Source organism: Euprymna scolopes, chromosome 21 (assembly GCF_053919585.1).
Source record: "Euprymna scolopes isolate OS-2025 chromosome 21, ASM5391958v1, whole genome shotgun sequence".
NCBI lineage: Eukaryota > Metazoa > Mollusca > Cephalopoda > Sepiida > Sepiolidae > Euprymna > Euprymna scolopes.
This window is the reverse complement of record NC_136502.1, coordinates 116,939,847-116,956,268: the sequence shown is the minus strand read 5'-3', so window position 1 is coordinate 116,956,268 and position 16,422 is coordinate 116,939,847.

Below are 16,422 nucleotides of genomic sequence, written 5' to 3'. Positions count from 1 at the left end.
CAACATTGTTGAAAAAGGCAGAACAATCTTTGGATTTCACAGGTACCAATGTTGGAGGCTGTGGTCCAAAAGTTTGTCTGTTTTTGTTATACATAACTTTTGACTTTTTGTGGTCATAATCTGTCTTGATGTCTGCTGACAATTAGGCCCACCACTTGTTTTTCATTCGGCATGTCTCACGCTGAACTTTTAATTTTGCTTCTCTATACACTTTTTTCTGCAGTTTTTTAGCATTAGAACACAAACATATCTCGTGGGCCTTTTTCTTCTCTTCCAAAAGATTGGTGATTGTAAAATCATTTTCATCAAACCAATTCCAATGTTTGGTTTTCTTGAAGCCAAGAATTTCATCTTCTTTGCTATATACTTTTGATTTGTAAATATACAAGAATGTTTCGACTAGCCTACAACATATCCTGGAAAAGTCACCCAACAAACAAGTCATTGTATGGTTACCTACCTCGTGTTTACAATATTGTGAGACAGAGATGTCTAGCACTTGCCAGTCATATTAGTCGCTATGATTTATTTCCTCCCCCCCCCCCAATGGAGAGTAGATAATGCATGTGGACGTGTTATCGGCAGCTCCAATAACTCTCGCTTCTCCTTTTTGGTCCTTCAGCCCTTATTTCCAATGAATTATTTTTCTGACAAAGGGTGAAGAAAAAGCTGCTTTCCAGGTCGGTAGTACTTTGTAAAGAGTAGCCTGAGATGTCGGGAATTTTCTGTTTCTATGTCTATCCTTGTGGTCATGTCACTAGTAAGGGTGCTGGAGGTAAACGTTTCATCTGGGCTGACATTACCCGCCTGATAGTCAGGGACCCGAACCTTGGATTAACCACTAAAGAGGCTGTCCTATCAGCAGGTGCAAAGTACCGGGGCTGCTGTATTGCCATTTGGTGAATGGATTCTGGACAATACAGTAGTTTCTGGTAGGGCCTCTCGATGCCATACTATTGGGTAATTGTTACAGCTTTACCTTATCATGTGCCACAAGAAAAAAACAAAAATTTCTTGTCTTTTTCTCTCTTATTCTCATTCTCTGTCCTGCTCCAACCAAGTCTACTGACCTGGTCCACAAACCCCAAAACCTCAACAATCATGACAAATCTCAAAAAAAGAAAAACGAATAAACCTAGAACCCCATCCTCCAACGTAGACCCCTACTACCATGTCTCCTTCTCCAACATCCAGGGTCTACGTTCCAACCTTCCAGAGGTTGAAACACAATTACAGAAGATGAAACCGGACATATTCTTTCTAAGTGAAACTGGCATAGGGCCAACCACTTCTCTAGACGAGTTCATAATTAAAGGATACTCCAACTTAACATCTAAATCTGACCCCCAAGATCGTCATGGGCATGGAATATGTGCCTACATCAAAGATGGCTTTCCCTGTGGTAGGGATATCTCCAGAGAAGACCCTAATTTACCTTATATGTGTTTCCGGATTGCACTAGCGTACACCGCTGCATTTATATTTGCCCTCTATCGCCCCCACAACAGTGGGGTTACTATCTTTAAGAGCATATCTGAGAAAATTGACTACATCCTGTCTGCTCATCCTTTGGCTAACATTCACATTTGCGGTGACTTCAATGTCCATAATGTGAAATGGCTGACCCACTCAAATAAAACTGATGACGAGGGGAGGTTCTGTCATGATTTTGCCATTGGCTATGACATCACTCAGATTGTTGTGTGCCTAATACATCCGGTCAATATGCAAGCCTTCTAGAACTTTTCCTCACAACTTCCACTGAGCTGTGTTCATGTTCCGTTCTATCTCCTCTGGGATCCCCTGACCACTCCGTTGTATCAGTTAAGATAAAAATGAAATGTAATAAGTCTTCAGACGTACCTCTCCACCGTACTGTATATCGATACTCTATGGCTGACTGGGATAGCTTCCGTACATTCATATCTGATCTACCTCTGCATTCAATGTTTAAAAAGGATGTGTCTTCTATAGTATCAGACCTGACCGAATGGTTAATTGTAGGCATAGACCGATTCATACCATCTAAAAAATTCCAACAAAACCGAATAGCCAGCCATGGTTCTCCCCAGAATGTGCTGCTGCTATCGCGCACAGAAATCACTTTTCCCATAGCTACTAACGTAATAGATGCACTGAGACTAAAGCTGCTTTCAGGACTGTCAGCAACCACTATAAAAGAGTAATAAAAAATGCAAGAGAGCTATATGACCAGTCTGTTAAATCCAAGGTAGCTGATCAGCGGCTTGGTTCATACCATCCAAAAAATTCCAACAAAAACCTAACAGCCAGCCATGGTTTTCCCCTGAATGTGTTGCTGCCATCGCGCACAGAAATCACAGACAACAAGCTATGCAACATACAAATATCTGTAGCTAATCAAATGACTATAATGATATATACGAAGCTTGGACAAATTAAACTATCATATTTAAGCGTATTAAAGCAACTGGCCCTGACGGCATTCCAGTTATAGTGCTGAAAAAGCTCCAACCAGAACTTGCCCCCATACTTACAAAACTGCTTAAGCCTTGCCTTAAGGAGATGTGCTTTCCAACACCCTGGAAAACCTCATCAGTATGCCCTGTATTTAAGAATTAAGGTGAAAAGTCATCTCCCTCTCAGTACAGACCAATAAGTCTCCTGTGTGTTATGAGTAAGTTGTTGGAATCCATATTAAATAAAGAAGTAGTCAACCACCTCAACAGAAACAACCTTCTCAGTGACATACAATATGGTTTACGCTCTGCAAGATCTATAGCAGATGTGCTAACGGTTATATCAAATAGGATAAGTGAATCTCTTGACAAAGGTTTACTTTCTAGGGCAATTGCTCTTGACATATCGAAGGCCTTCGATAAGGTATGGCATAAGGGCATACTTCACAAGATTTCCAGCTACGGTATTACTTGAAATGTATTCTCAATCATTAAATCATTTCTCTCCGATAGGCTCATAAGAGTAGTGGTTGATGGGCAGAAATCAGAGGCCCACAGTATTAATGCTGGAGTCCCTCAGGGGTCAATCCTGGGCCCAACTCTCTTCCTGATCTACATCAATGATCTCCCAAAACACATACTTAAATCATTCGTTGACATCTATGCTGATTACACGACCATCTATGGCAACACATCAAAGGCCGTAAATGACAAAGTTCTCTCTAATTCTCTCTCTTCTGATCTTGAGCACGTGGTACAATAGGGGAAGAGGTGGCTGGTCACTTTTAATGCATCCAAAATCAAGCTCCTATCTTTACATCATCAACGCTCTGATCCCCATCTGGCATCAATTGAAATGGATGGCTCTCGTCTTGGGGAGGCTCCATGTTTTGACAAGCTTCTGGGTTTGACCTTTACTCCTGATCTGAAATGGAACACGTACATCAAATCTGTTGCCAGAGACGCTGGGAAAATGGTGGGATCCTTCTACCGCTCCAGAAGATATCTCACTACTGATGCAATTCTCTATCTGCATAAAAGCCAAGTACGTCCAAGGATGGGCAAGAGCAGCTAAAAATAGCCTATCCTGCCTTGACAGAGTACAAAATAGACTTTGTGGTTTAGTGGGTGATGACCTTTTCTCTTCCCTGCAACCTCTCTCCGACAGAAAAGACGTTGCGAGCTTGTCTTTGTTTTATCGTTATTTCCATGGCAGGTGCTCGTCTGAGCTCCAATCCCTCATCCCCCCTTGCCAATCTTTCATGAGAAATACCCATCTGGCTGAAACTACTGTCAATAATTTTCCCCACTCTTTATCTGTGCCTAAATCCAAACGTAGATTCCATGAGCAAAGCTTCTTTCTTAGAACTGCACGCTTGCCTGTTTCCCACCTGACTACAACTTGGGCGTCTTCAAGTCCAACATAAACAAATTCCTGACAAACCGCCCCCTTAAGTAAGACACTCTATCAAAATCCCCAATACTAATGATTACTACAATACTATCTCATTGATTACTGTACACGCAATAACCCTTACCCTGAGTGGCCTTCAGGCCTTGATAAGTGGTGACCCCCGTGTAAAAAAAAAAAAAAAAAAACGGCAAGAAAGCTCCTACTTTGGACTCCAGGCACAAAAAGGAGAGTTGGACGTCTATGTAGTCATATATTCCATGCCTATGGCCGTTTTGATATGAGGTTAGAATGTTGATGGAAAAATCGGTTAAGCAAGCAGTTTCATGCAAGAACAACGAATCAGGTTTAGTCTTGCATAATTGGATTTCAATATCTAGAAGTTTGGAACGTAAACCTCTGGTGTTAGAAAAGAAGCCCTTGTAGTCAGGAAGAACTGGAAGTTGTGATGCTGTGTTTTCTTTTGTTTTGTTTGTTGAATTATTCATAGTTAGGTTGGGGAACTTATGGCGGAGGTCAGCAGAGTTACTTAGTGCAAGGCTGAGGGAAGTGAAAGAAAGAGAGTAGGGATGAAAGAGAAAGTGGAGAATTTTGTATGAAAAGGAAAAACCATAGCAGTTTCCGCTAATATAGCATCGAGAAGCACCACCAAAAATTACTGCATAGTGAATTCTCCATTCAACAAACCGCAATGCAGCAGCCCCCGTATTTTGCATCTTTGGATAGGACGGCCTCCTTGGAAGTTACTCACAGGTTCAGGTCCATGACTATCAGGTGGATAATGTCAGTCCAGGAAACCGTTTACCTTTAGGACTTTTATTAGTGACATAGCAACAAGAATAAACTGGGAATGAAATTTAGCCATCTTTAATTTACTACTCACACAAAACAGCATTTTCTTCCTTCCTCCTTTGTCAGAAACATAGCTCTCTCCTTTGAAAAGGCTCTATTCGGCTGAAAATAATTTATAATATAATCTGACTAATTTTCTAGTTGTTGGTTTTTTTCTCATTTAATTTTTATTTTTGATGAAATAATTCAGGGAATTTCTGCGATTACTTTTTCTTTGCGTGTCTTTGAAACATCCAACATTTTGATACGTTTTTACACAATCCTTTGCATGTTTGTTGCATTCTTCAAGTTCTTTCAAGTTGCATTGGTTGGCGGCAGTAGAGGACAAATGCATCGGATGATCCTTCTTTCCACATTCACGGATGGTCAAGTTAGTTTCGTAGCACCATCTAGCCATAGCAACTTTTGGTCCGCTAAAATCAGGCATGTGTACACATTTTGATGATATATGGAAATGAAACTTGGCAAGTGAGAGTTGAGGACATGCGTTGCATAGAGAGAAATATTAGAATGATATGGTAGATGTGTAATGTGAGTCTTAAAGACATACTTAAATCTTATGACCTCTAGGAAGATTGAATCTGGACAGTATAGAGAAATGTGTGCAGAAGAGGAGACTATGATGATATGGTCACATTGACGAAATGGATGAGAATTTTGGGGTTAGTAGATGTACAGCAGTTGAAGTAGCAGGGTCAGATTACAAGAAGAAATATAATGACTTCATTATATCCTGGGCAACGCCAAGGAAAACAGGGGAGGAAGTGATAAGCATGGATTTGGGAGAATGAGGGATTAATAAATGCCTAGCCAGAGATAGGTTAGTTTCTGAGGCAAATTCTAAAAGCCGCTCAGCATGTTCTGCTAATGATTAAGAAAAACATGGTAGGTAAAGATAATACAGTTGAGAAAAAGATACCTAAATAAGACATACCAGAGATAGGTTAGTTAGAATCAATTTCTAAAAAACCGTCCAACATCTGCCAACGTGTAAAATGGAAGTAAAACCGATGATGATGATGATGATGATGATGATGATGATGATGATGGTGGTGGTGGTGGTGGTGGTGGTGGTGGTGGTGGTGGTTCACGATTCACATTTTTTTTAAACTATACCGTTTGTTTTAAAAAAAGGATCTCGTTTTGTCAGTGAATAACTGAACCAAATTACTATAAAATTGTGCCTGATTTTGTTTGTTGTTTGTTTCTATAAAATTATTGGATGTAAAAAGCTGCCAAAATTTCAATAAATTTATATAATAAATTAAACGCTGTTCCGTTTTCCTGTTTTTCAACTGACTACAATATGGTCGTCTTCAAGTCCAACGTAAACAAGTTCTTGATGAGCCGTTCCCCTTAAGTAATCCAATTTACCAAATTTCCACTACTAACGATTACTACGACATTTTCCCATTGACTACTGTACACTCATTAACACTTATCTTCGAGTGGCCTCCGGGCCTTGATAAGTGGTGACTCCCTTATAAAAAAAAATTTAATAAAAATAAAGACTAATAAAATTATTTTAAAGCTCAAAACAACTTTTTATTTAATTGTTTAAATGCTTCCAAATTCCTTCCAATGTGGAAGGATTGCAAAGAAATTCAGGCTCTTTATTTTTCATTAAATAAAAAAAAGATCAAAATGGCTGACTTGCTGGGTTGTTTTTGTTTTATATTTTTTAACAGGTTACTTAATACCAAATCCGTTCATTTTGATCAAATTTTTTGCTTGGAGTTTTTCATATTTTTCACATATTTATTCATGATGTCATGTTGTCTCATGTTTTATTTTACGGCATATCAGAGTGAATTACTCCTGGAATAGAAAAAAAAGAACACTAGTACTTCATCCTTTCGAGAATTACCAGTGCAGGAGGGTGTCACGATTAACACCAGCCGAGAGACTCGAACCCTGGGAACAGAAGTCATGTCTGGCTTCATTAGCAAGGACTCGAACCACTAGGCTACCGCAAACCGCGAGAGTTTCAAGTTGAAATTAAACATTTATTTTATTAAGTGCTTTTAGTGCCAGTTAGAGTGATCTAATCATTATATGACGATCTGCGCTTATTAGCTAAGTTAACCGACTTTATTACAACTGAAAGTGCTCAACGATAGGAAAAAAGTTTCTTAAAGGGGCTGACAATATTATTTACTATAATAATTATAAATACCTGCATACACTAGTGTTTCATCCTTCCGGGAATCTTCAGTGCAAGGTGTCACGATTAACACCAGTCGATAGATTTGAACCCGGCGGCGCAAGCCATCTCTGGCTTGATTAGCAAAGACCGTATCCATTCGGTTACCGCTAACCGCGTGAAATAATGTTAAAATTTAAACATTTATTTTTAAATGCTTTTTAATGTCAGTCAGAGTGATCTAATCATTATATGATGATCTATGCAGAAGAGCTAAATTAGCCGACTTAATTCAACTGAAAGTGCTCAACGATAAGAAACGAATTTCTTAATGGGGCTGACAAGTTTGAGGATGCTACAAATGGCCAAAAAAAACGACCGAATAATAGCTGAAACAATAATGTAACTTAACAGAAAGATACGGTAATAAAAAATAAAACGTATATATATATATATATATATATATATATATATATATATATATATATATATATATATATATTATATATATATATATTATATATATATTATATTTTATATATATATATATATATATTTATATATATATTTTAACATATTTTATTAACTGTTTGCTCATATATATATATATATGTTTTTGATAAGAATACTATAATGTGTGTGGGGGGGAGAGGAAAAAAGAAAGTGGAAATAATAATTATAAACGGAATTGACAATAGAAAAATCGTGTTATGTTGGAAAAAATGAAATAATTCAAGGGAAATAACTTTGTTAATAAATTTAAGAGTTATCTCCCACTAATCACAAATTTTATTTATAATATGGTTTACGAAATCTATATATTGAATAAATCTATTGGTTAGTTAAAATAAAACGGTTTTTCCATTAATTATCTGTTATTTTTTTTTTAGATTTTTTGTTTCAATTCATAAATGAAAATAAAAATCAGATTACATATATCGGCGCTTCCGTGATAAGAAGGAAATTTGAAAGCCGTAAAAAAATTGAACACTTCTGCATTTACACGGAAATCGTCATTATAAGGGATTGATAAACAGAAACAACCTTCTTAGTGACACACAATATGGTTTCCGTTCTGCAAGATCTACCGCAGATGTAGCAGTATCAGAATTTTTGTAGGAATTTTTCACACCCCTAACACGAAACTGCGAATACAATATAAAAATCTCGTAATTTCTCTGTTAAAAGTGGGTTATTTATTTTCTTTATGGATTATACTTCCAAAATAAACTATTACAGTTGTTTTAAAAGTAATAGAATTTTTTTTTTTTTTAAACAGTAATGAATTTTCCGAACTCAATATTTTTCAATTTTTAAACTTTAAAAATCTATCAAAATTTTTCTATTGATTCTATTTTTACGATATTTTCAGGGTCAATGTGAAATTTTATGTTCTTTCCAATAAACTGAATATAATATTTTAGACAAACGTTTTTTTTTTTTAATTCACGCCCCCCCCCCCCCAAGTGTCACCCATTTTGAAATGTCTATTAAAAAGTAAATAATTAATTTATGTCGGGGAGTTTTATATATCACAAATTGAAGAGAAAAGGTCAATAAATAATATATTCAAATTTAAAACAAAAAATAAAATATCGCTTTTTTAGAAATTTACCTGTAAAGTCCGAAGTTTAAAACCTTATTTTATAAGAACACATTGTTTTTTTTTGTCTTTTTTTTTTTTGTCTTTCTTTTTTTTTATGAAACCTTGGTCCTTGCTCCTTTAATTGAAAAAATAATTAGGGCTTGAATTACATTTTTCGAGGAGTTATAAGCTTGGAAAGACAGGGGTTCGAATAATTCACGCCTCTCATTTTGAAATGTCTATTAAAAAGTAAATAATTATTTATGTCGGGGAGTTTTATACATCACAAATTGAAGAGAAAAGGTCAATAAATAATATATTCAAATTTAAAACAAAAAAAACATCGCTTTTTTAGAAATTTACCTGTAAAGTCCGAAGTTTAAAACCTTATTTTATAAGAACACATTGTTTTTTTTTTTGTCTTTTTTTTGTCTTTTTTTTTTTAATGAAACCTTGGTCCTTGCTCCTTTAATTGAAAAAATAATTAGGGCTTGAATTACATTTTTCGAGGAGTTATAAGCTTGGAAAGTCAGGGGGGTCGAATAATTCACGCCTCGCACTTTTAAATGTCTATTAAAAAGTAAATAATTAATTATGTCGGGGAGTTTTATATATCACAAATTGAAGAGAAAAGGTCAATAAATAATATATTCAAATTTAAAACAAAAAAAAACATCGCTTTTTTAGAAATTTACCTGTAAAGTCCGAAGATTAAAACCTTTTTTTAAAAAAAAAAACACATTGTTTTTTTTGTTTTGTTTTTTTTAATAAAACCTTGGTCCTTGCTCCTTTAATTGAAACAAAAATGAGGGCTTGAATTACATTTTTCGAGGAGTTATAAGCTTGGAAAGATGGGGTGGAATTATTCACTATTTTCACGAAATTTCTGACACTGCTACCGCAGATGTGCTAACGGTTATATCCCATAGGATTAGTGAATCTCTTGACGAAGGCTTCCTTTCTAGGGCAATTGCTCTTGACAAATCAAAGGCCTTCAACAAGGTATGGCATAAGTGTCTACTTCACAAGATTTCCAGCTACGGTATAACTGGAAGTGTTTTCTCAATCATTAAATCATTTCTTTAATATTAGTATTAATGCTGGAGTCCCTCAGGGGTCAATCCTGGGCCCAACTCTCTTCCTGATCTACATCAATGACCTCCCTAAACACATACTTAAATCATTCGTTGACATATATGCTGATGATACGACCATCTACGGCAACACATCAAAGGCTGTAAATGACAAAGTTCCCTCTGATTCTCTCTCCTCTGATCTCGAGCGCGTGGTTCAGTGGGGGAAGACGTGGTTGGTTACCTTTAATGCATCTAAAACCAAACTCCTATACTTACATCATCAACGCTCTGATCCCCATCTGGCATCAATTGGAATGGATGGCTCTCGTCTGGGAGAGGCCCCGTGTTTTGACAAGCTTCTGGGTTTGACCTGAAATGGAATACGTTCATCAAGTCTGTTGCCAAGGTCGCTGGAAAGATGGTGGGATCCTGCTACCGCTCCAGAAGATATCTCACTGCTTATGCAATTCTCTATCTGTATAAAAGCCAAGTACGTCCAAGGATGGAATACTGCTGTCATATCTGGGCAGGAGCTGCTAAAAACAGTCTATCCTACCTTGACAGAGTACAAAATAGACTTTGTGGCTTAGTGGGGGATTCCCTTTTCTCTACCCTGCAACCTCTCTCCTACAGAAGAGACGTTGCAAGCCTATCCTTGTTTTATCATTATTTCCATGGCAGGTGCTCATCTGAACTCCAATCTCTGGTCCCCCCCCCCTTGCCAATCTTTCACGAAAAACACTCGTCTATCTGAATCCACTGTGAAAAATTTCCCCTACTCTTTATCTGTGTCTAAATCAAAACGTGGATTCCATGAGCAAAGCTTCTTTCTTAGAACTGCACGCCTATGGAACTCTGTTCCGTCTGCCTGCTTCCCACCTGACTACAACCTGGATGTCTTCAAGTCCAACGTTAACAAATTCCTAATGAACCGCCCTCTTAAGTAAACACTTCATCAAATCTCCACACTAACGTACTGTACTTGCAATAACCCTTATCCCTAAATGGCTTCCACGCCTGGATAAGTGGTGACCACCATGTAAAAAGAAATAAAAAAATAACTCCAAAGTCTTTTTTGGATAAATAACACGGCAAATAAGTAACAAACGAGATGTTTTATTCGAAAACCAAAACATTTATTGTATAGAAATGTGTCAATATATAAATGTAAAAACATACAACAGCGTAGTTAATAATGGACAGTCAACTATTCCCCCACTAACAAACAATCGTGAGGTTGCTTGCACGGCAACTGACAAGGCTAATCTGCTTGCCAGTCGGTTTGCCTCAAACTCCACACTGAACTCGGTACACCACTCACTCCCTGATTTTCCTCTGCGAACAGACGCCACACTTGACGACTTGAAAATCACCCCTTCTCAGGTACATGCTATTATAAAAAACCTAGACACCTCTAAAGCATGTGGACCAGATCTCATCCCGGCTGTGCTATTAAAAAAATGCTCTGCCGAGGTTGCTCCAGTTCTGTCCAAACTTTACAATAAATGCCTTAACGAATCTTGTTTTCCCGACTGCTGGAAAACCGCCTCTGTGGTACCAGTCTTCAAGAATTCTGGTGAAAGAACTGACCCACTAAATTATCGCCCCATTAGCCTCCTCCCGCTTTTCGCCAAAATATTTGAGTCCTTAGTTAATAAAGCCCTAGTCCAGCACCTAACAGCTGCTAAACTCTTGACTGACAAACAATATGGATTCAGGCAAGCCCGTTCAACAGCAGATATCTTAACTGTAGTTTCTGAACGTATATACCGTTCATTGGATAAAACAGGGGAGGGTAGAGCGGTGGCCCTTGATATATCTAAGGCTTTTGACAGGGTATGGCACGATGGTCTTCTAAGGAAAATTAGATCATATGGAATCACTGGAAGAATTCATAACGTAATTAAATCCTTTTTAAGTAATAGAAAAATCAAAGGTGTCCTCGACGGACGTACATCCAAACAATATGACATAAATGCGGGAGTGCCTCAGGGGTCTATCCTTGGACCTCTATTGTTCCTGATATTCATAAACGACCTCCCTGATAATATTGTTTCGGAGATGGGTATATTTGCCGATGACACCACTCTCTATAACAGATATGAGGGGAAAACAAATGAACACATATCCAAGAAAATGGCAGAAACACTAGAGGACGACCTCCAATCCGTAGTGGAATGGGGACAAAAATGGTTGGTCTCATTCAATGCTGCTAAGACTAAGCTTGTTTCCTTCAATAACTACAAGAAACCTTCTCTACCACCAATAGCAATGGCCAAGAACACATTGCCTGAAAATACTTCTTTTAAACTCCTCGGCCTAACGTTTACAGGGAATATGAACTGGAATAGATACATTGAGAGCATTGCCAAGGCTGCTGCAAGGAAGGTTGGCTCCCTCTACCGTGCTAGAAAACTACTTACGCCTGCCAGTATCCTATACCTCTATAAGGCAACCATTCGCCCATGTATGGAGTACTGTTGTCACATCTGGGCTGGTGCATCTGCTGCTTGTCTCTCGCTCCTGGACAGGGTTCAAAAAAGAGTCGCAAACCTGATAGGTCCTGAACTGTCATCTAGGCTTCAACCTCTGTCCCATCGACGAGATGTTGCATCCCTCTGCCTGTTCTACAAATACTTTAATGGTGAATGCTCTGACGAACTGCAAACACTTGTACCTCCCCGACGTAACTACCCCCGACAAACCCGAAAGCTACTAAGTCTCATCCCTTTACAGTGGAGATCCCTAGGTGCAAGAAAGCCTTTTACTCCAATAGTTTCTTCCCCAGAACTGCGGGTCTTTGGAACTCCCTTCCGGGATTCTGCTTTCCCAACTGCAATGATATGCAGAAGTTCAAGTGTAATGTTAACAAACATCTTTCTACTCTTCTCCCTTCATAATGACCCCGCTAATTAATTCCCTAATAGTAGCCCCCTGCTTCAAAGTGGCACTGTGCCTTGTTTGGGGTGAAAATTGAATTAAAAAAAAAAAAAAAAAAAAAATTTATTGAAAAGTCTGCTTAGGAAAATATGATTTTTACTAAAACAATTTTTCAATTAACGCAACATTGGATTACCCCCTCACCCCCCCCCAACGGAGACATTTTTTAACACGAAGCTTATTTACATATTTTTCGTATTTGTGTTTGTACATATACTCAAGCACATGCTTCTCCCCCATTGATGTGTGTATTTTTTACATGTGTACTCATGTGTATGTATTTGTGTGTTTTTGTTATCTACTTACTATCTACATTTTATTAATAATTATATTAATTTTTATTATTTAATTAACTTACTTATATCCTTGGTTTTTTTACTTTATTAAATAAACCTATAACGTATAATTCACCTATTTACCCTTCTATTTCTCATTTCTTTCTTCCAACTTAACGCCCGACAATTCAAAAAACTATAAATAATAAATTAAAAACAAAAAAAAATTAATTTTTTCAATTTCTCCCTGCCCAGCTAATTTATATATATATATATATGTGTATATATATGTGCACATGTATATATATGTGTGTGTGTGCGTGTGTATGTGTGTGTGTTTGTATATGTATGTATATGTGTGTGTATGTATGTATTTATATGTGTGTATATATATATGTGTGTGTGTATATGTATGTATATATATGTATTTGTGTTTGTGCGTATCTTCTATATGTGTGTATATGTATGTGTTTTTTTTATATATATTTGTATTTGGTTACGTATCTTCTACATGTATTTTTGTGTGTGTGTTTTTCTGTGTGTATGTGTTTTATTCACTTATTATAAATATCTCCCTAATAATTTTATGAATTTTATTATTTGATTAACTTACTGATATTCTTACCTATTTCTATATTAGTAAAATAAACTTGTAACTTATAATTCATTAATTTATATTTTTCTCTTTCTCTCTTTCCTTCAACTACAACGCCTGAAAATTTATAAATTATTTATAAAATATTTTTCAATTCCCCCCCCTCCCAGCTAATTTATATTTATATGTATATATATGTATGTATATGTATATGTATATATATATGTATGTGTAAGTGTTTGCATCTGGATGTATGTGTACTTGCATATATGTTTATATATGTATATATGCGTGTATTTTTACGTATCTGTGTATGTGTACATATATATATATATGTGTTTGTATATGTATGTTTGTGTATATATGTATATATATATATATATATATATATATATATATATATGTATATATATATATATATATGTATGTGTGATCACGCATGTGCTTTTCCCCCATTTACGTATGTGCATTTGCTGTACATATTTATGCGTGTGCTTATATTTGTGTGTTACTTATTAAAAATGTTTTTTTTTTTCTATTATTTAAGTTACTTACTTAAGCCTTCACCTATTTTATTTTATTTCACTAAAATAAACCTATAACGTATAATTTCTACCTGCCCGGCTATTTATTTATATATATATTATATTTAATTATATATATCATTACACTATCAAAATAAACCTGTAAAGTATAATTCATTAACTTATTTTTCCTTTTCTTTTTCTTTCCATTTTATAAACAATAAATATCTTTCAATCTCTCCCCGCCCGGCTAAATTACTTTAAACCCCATTTTCAACCCGTTCCTTCACCTATTTTATTTTATTTTATTAAAATAAACCTGTAACGTATTATTTCTACCTGCCCGGCTAATTTATTTATTATATTTAATTATATATATCATCACACTATTAAAATAAACCTGTAAAGTATAATTCATTAACTTATTTTTCCTTTTCTTTTTCTTTCCATTTTATAAACAATAAATATCTTTCAATCTCTCCCCGCCCGGCTAAATTACTTTAAACCCCATTTTCAACCCGTTCCTTCACCTATTTTATTTTATTTTATTAAAATAAACCTGTAACGTATTATTTCTACCTGCCCAGCTAATTTATTTATTATATTTAATTATATATATCATCACACTATTAAAATAAACCTGTAAAGTATAATTCATTAACTTATTTTTCCTTTTCTTTTTCTTTCCATTTTATAAACAATAAATATCTTTCAATCTCTCTCCGCCCGGCTAAATTACTTTAAACCCCATTTTCAACCCGTTCCTTCACCTATTTTATTTTATTTTATTAAAATAAACCTGTAACGTATTATTTCTACCTGCCCGGCTAATTTATTTATTATATTTAATTATATATATCATCACACTATTAAAATAAACCTGTAAAGTATAATTCATTAACTTATTTTTCCTTTTCTTTTTCTTTCCATTTTATAAACAATAAATATCTTTCAATCTCTCTCCGCCCGGCTAAATTACTTTAAACCCCATTTTCAACCCGTTCCTTCACTAACATTAACTTTCCAACCTGTTGCCATGGTGATCCTTTAAATTAACTGTTACTTATGCCGTTATCAACAAAAGTAGCGTCTTTTAAGTTTAAACTGTTAAAAAACACGTATATAAGAATTTACACATAATTAATATTTAATTATAAACCCCTCTCTTTTTTAATACACTCCTACTACTTTAAACTCCAACGTCCTCTCCCCACCACTCCCCCTTCTTTTCTAACTCCCCTTTATCTACGATCTTTCCATTTTTATTTGACTTTATAACTTAGTCCATCTATGAATTCTGATGATGCTAGTTGGATTTTTCCTCTCTTTGAGGATTTTCCTCTAGTTGAAACAATTTGTAAACTCATTCTGGACTCACAGTAATAAATTTCCTATATACTGCTCTGACTACACATTGAGCACTTTAGTCCGGTTTTTTTTACCACTGGTAAATAAATATATATATATATATATATATATATATATATATATATGTATATATATATATATATATATATATATGTATATATATATATGTATATGTATATATATATATATATATATATATATACATACATACATACATACATATATATATATATATATATATATATGTATGTATGTATGTATGTATGTATGTATATATATATATATATATATATATATATATAATGATGATGATGATGAAAATAATGGAAATATTCCGACAAAATAGAGAAATAAAAAAGGAACAAACCGTATTATGTGTTCATCAACGTTTCGTCTTTATTTCATCCAGAGGAAGAAACGTTGATGAACACATAATACGGTTTGTTCCTTTTTATTTCTCCCTCTCTCTCTCTCTCTCTCTCTCTCTCTCTCTATATATATATATATATATATATATATATATATATATATAAAGATATACATATATATATATAAAGATATATATATATAAAGATATATATATATATATATATATATATATAAAGATATATATATATATATATATATATATATTAATTATAGTTTTAATTTTTTAATTAATAAACAAGTTAAATGGAATTAAATGAATGAATTTGATCGACTTATTGTCACTTTTGAATCAGATTGAAAAGCGTCACCTGGCGAGAGTTTAGTGAAGCACATCAAAAAATGGATTTCCAGTACTCTCCACCTCTTTCGATAACCTTTGCGTTATCACAACATCGTTGATTTCTCGTTGGCGGCAACCATTAGTATTCACTGGAATTTGAGTGGCAAAAAGCCTCCCCAAGGTCCTAATCCTCTTTGCACTCATCCAGCGGAGGTCTTGCTAGTGCTTACTCTCCTCAGTCTCTCTATCCTCCTTGACCCTCTTTGCTTGTTTGGTGTGGTGCCAGTTTTTGGTGATACACACAAAAAAATGGGAAGGAGGTAGGGATGCAGCGTGTTAACTTACAATTATACAGTTTCAGTTTTCGTGATTCCAGGTGTTGTTCGTTTGTGTTTTACATTTGTACGTCCAGTTTGTGCCTGTAGTTCATGTGTGTTAGTTTCTGCGTTCAAGGGTTTTCCTTAATATTTCTGCAGTTTTCATTATTGTTATACATTGTATCTTCT